The following is a 3618-nucleotide window of genomic DNA, read 5'->3' as shown; positions in this document are numbered from 1 at the left end:
GGAACCGATCCTCATGGACCACTCTAACGCAGAAGGACTGAGCAGGGAGACGGACCAAGGCTCTTACAGCACGGGGAAAACATCAGCACCAAGGGCTGCGGGCTGAGCCGGTGCTGCAGCGCAATCCCTACGAGCACGACGCGACGCCTGGTGTGCAGCGCCGTGCACCTCGCCACCATAAATGAATGGCAGTGGGTTAGTGCTGCTGTTGGCAGAGCAACCCACCCATCACCTGGATCTTCTGGGGCTGAAGGGGAGCTCAGTAGCCATGCCACCATGCTGCTGCAGCTCCGCCACCCGGAAATGAAGCACCCCGTGGCAAGACTGCAACGCTCAGGGCAAGCACTTTCAGCCTCAGGTGGCACTTAGAGACACCGCCTAATTAGTCCTAGTTAGAGCAGTTCACCCGCAGAGATGGCAGCAAATATCACTGTGCTCATCAACAGCCTGGAGGTGCAGGAGCGAGGGGACAGACAAACACCGAGACGAGATCCAAAAGCAGCACTCATGGAGCTCCCTTCTTTCCTCTCCTGCTCCTCTACCGCGTCCTGGCTGGAGCAGCTTTGTCACTGTCTGCTGCCCTAAATCCACCACCCTGCAGCCTATCAACACACGGGCGAGCTCTACAGAGGGTCTGCACCTCTGCTGGAAAATTGCTAGGCAGGTTTCTGAGTTCCAGAAGGAGCCAGGGGACAGCATTTGGGACCAGGCACGCCACTCCCAGCTCTGACACTGAATCTCAGCGCGGCACCAGACCTCCACATCCCTACTCGAGCGTGTCCCCGGTCCGTGCGCTGAGCAGCAGCAGTCCGCTCCATCCAGAGAGCACCTTGCCAAGCCCGGGGTGGCTGTGGGCCACTGGAGCCCATGGACACCGGCCTCCTGCCACCCCTCCCTGCCGCTCGCGCTCCCGCCCAACTACCACTGCGAGAAGTTCCTCTCCATCCTTCCCCGTCACGCTCCCAGCACCCAAACCAGCTTAATGCACAGAAGCAAACAGGCAGAGCATCCCCGTACAGGGACTAAAGACGACTGCCGGGATCCTCCCAGGCAATGGCACCAACTTGCTGCCGCTGCCGCATCTTCCAGTGGCCGTGGCCAGCCGGGTTCCGCACAGCCCAGCCCTGCGGCAGCCAACTTTTTGGGAGGCTGCTGTTTGAAAAGCTCCTGCCCTCTTTGTTTGGTTGGGGCAGAGCCAGCAAAGGCTGCCGGGAAGGTCACCCAGGAGGAGACTTATGTACTGGGAGGGAGGAGCCCTCCCCTTAACTCTTTCGGGGCAGCCTCGCTCCATCACCATGAGGACCCACATCACCTTTGGGGTCTCCGGGCGCAGACCTGCCATCCATCCCATCCTGGACCGCAGCTCGGACATGGCCGGTGGCCCCTGTGTCAGAGGATGGCAGAGCATCCTCTGTGTCAGAGGATGGCGGGAGGCAGCAGTGCCATGCCTAGAGGTCCCATCCAGGCCTGGGAGCACCAGCTCCTTGTGCAGGGCTGCCGTGGTGGTGGGGGTGGGCTGCCCTGTGCCCGGCGAGCTGCTGGCATGGGGCAGGAGGCCACCACAGCACCCTTCTCTCTGCAGCTGAAGCGGATGCAGGCTCTGACCTGCTCTCACCTCTGCTCGTGCCCCCAAATGAGATGTTCAGGTGTCTTTTCTTGCTCAGGCTTGGCCTTAAGGCTTAGTCCTGCTGACGGCGTGCAGCCCCCAAGAGAAGATCAGGCCCCCCCAGGCACCTTGCCACCACCACCCTGGGGCTGGCCCTGCTGCGCGCGGGGAGCTGCTTCAGGGACAGAACTGGCAGGGAACGTCCTTTTTTTCACAGCAGTGTCATTCTCCCGCTGGTTCGGTGAACTCACCTGCCCAGCCCTGGAGAGATGAGGATGTGCATGGCGTTGGGATCAGCCAGCCATAACGGCTTTGCTACCAGCCGAGAGAGAACGTTTTAAACATCGAGCCCTAACAGCAGTGAGCACAGACCAGAGGGAACGAGCCTGGCCCCCGTCCCGTCTGCCCGAGGAAGCCTGGCCTCTCCCGGGACCCTCTCTCTGCAGTAGCGTGGGGGGCGCAGGCTGGGGTGGGACTGAGCTGTTGCTGAACGGTACGACCTGCTGAAAGCCGCTGGTCCCACCAGGCTGAGACTTCTGGTTTATTTTCATGAGGCCCAATCTTTAGTCCATATTGCTGCTTACCGGTGGTACATCTTTCACAAAGGGGTTTTCAGATTTACAGCTATAATGTGGTAAAAGGGCTGTCAGGAAGGGGCTGCCCAGGGAAGGGGTCGAGTCCCCATCCCTGGGGGGATTTAACAGCTGGGCAGACGAGGTGCTTAGGGACAGGGTTTGGGGGTGGGATGGCAGGGGTAGGGGAACGGTTGGGCTTGATGATTTTTTTTTTTTTTTTTGCTAACCTGAATGATTCTATGATCCTGTTTCTAAGGTTGTTGTGACAGTCTACCAATAGTCCTCAGTAGACACAGGCCAGTTTCTGTCTGAACCCATGTAAACTTTTAGTAGGCTACAACATCCTATAGCAGGGAAATCTGCCCATTAACGAGATGTTGTGTGCAGAACAACCTCCTTTTGGTTTATTTCTGAACCTGCCCATGGCTAGTTTCATGTAATATCCCCTTGGTTTTGCAGCACAAGAGAAAATAAACTCGTTCTCCTTGCCACACGTGAGCGTACAGACGCCTGCCCTGCTCTCACCCACGTCCTGCGAGGGAGGCGGACGAGGCATATCGTTGCGCCGTGTTCCGGAGGCGGAGCTGTGTTCCTTTCGGAGAGGAGCACAAGGATTTGAATCTTAGGGATTTAATAGAAATGCCCGTGATCACACTGCACTCAGGAGAGGTTTGCCATGGTCAGGCCCTGCCTTAGGTCAAAGCACACTTGGGACTTTGCTGCCTTGAAGTCAGAAGTCAGGCAGCCAGTACGGCTGGAACCCAGTGTCACCAGGCCAGCAGCTCAATGTCTTCAGTGGCCGCCTTCCTTCTAAGTTCACAGCACGCATGTTGTGGCAGGGGAAAAAAAAGAAAAAAAAGAGAAAAAATGTCCTTCCCACGTGAATCTTTGGATTTATGAAATGCCACTGGATGGGGCTCCGTCTCAAGTCTTTCATTCTTCTCTTTGCTTTTTTCTCGCACTTCTGCAAGTCAGGAGGCAGGTGCATCCCCCCCAGCGGTGCACGCTCCTTTCTGCACCCCACCACCACGTAGGGCGCGTCTGCCCCCACCTCAGATTAGAGATGTGTGCGTTGTGACTCTGCAACCTGTACACGGACACCGGACCGAGTGCCTACGGGTGAAGGTCCACAGCTGGCTGGGTTGTCACTTATGGAAAGTCAAGAGTTGAGGCCCCGGCTGCCGTTATTGTTACCATTAAGCGGGACAAGGTTTGTAGGAAGACTTAATAACTTTTATTACACCAGTAAGCGTGACTGCAAGAACCAGACAGGCGAGCCCAGCACAAGAGGGGCCACTTGCTCATCGCTCCACGGGGCTGCAGGGCTCGGGCATCCCGAATGACAGGGGCTGGCCCCGCAGAGCTGAGGCGCCGCTGGCCCGGGGGGGCATCGGGTGCTCTAATAAATGAGCTCGGACCTCTCCAGCGGCGGCGCCT

This window comes from Egretta garzetta, unplaced genomic scaffold (assembly GCF_000687185.1).
Source record: "Egretta garzetta isolate BGI_Z169 unplaced genomic scaffold, ASM68718v1 scaffold452, whole genome shotgun sequence".
Taxonomy (NCBI): domain Eukaryota; kingdom Metazoa; phylum Chordata; class Aves; order Pelecaniformes; family Ardeidae; genus Egretta; species Egretta garzetta.
Note: the sequence above shows the minus strand (reverse complement) of the source record.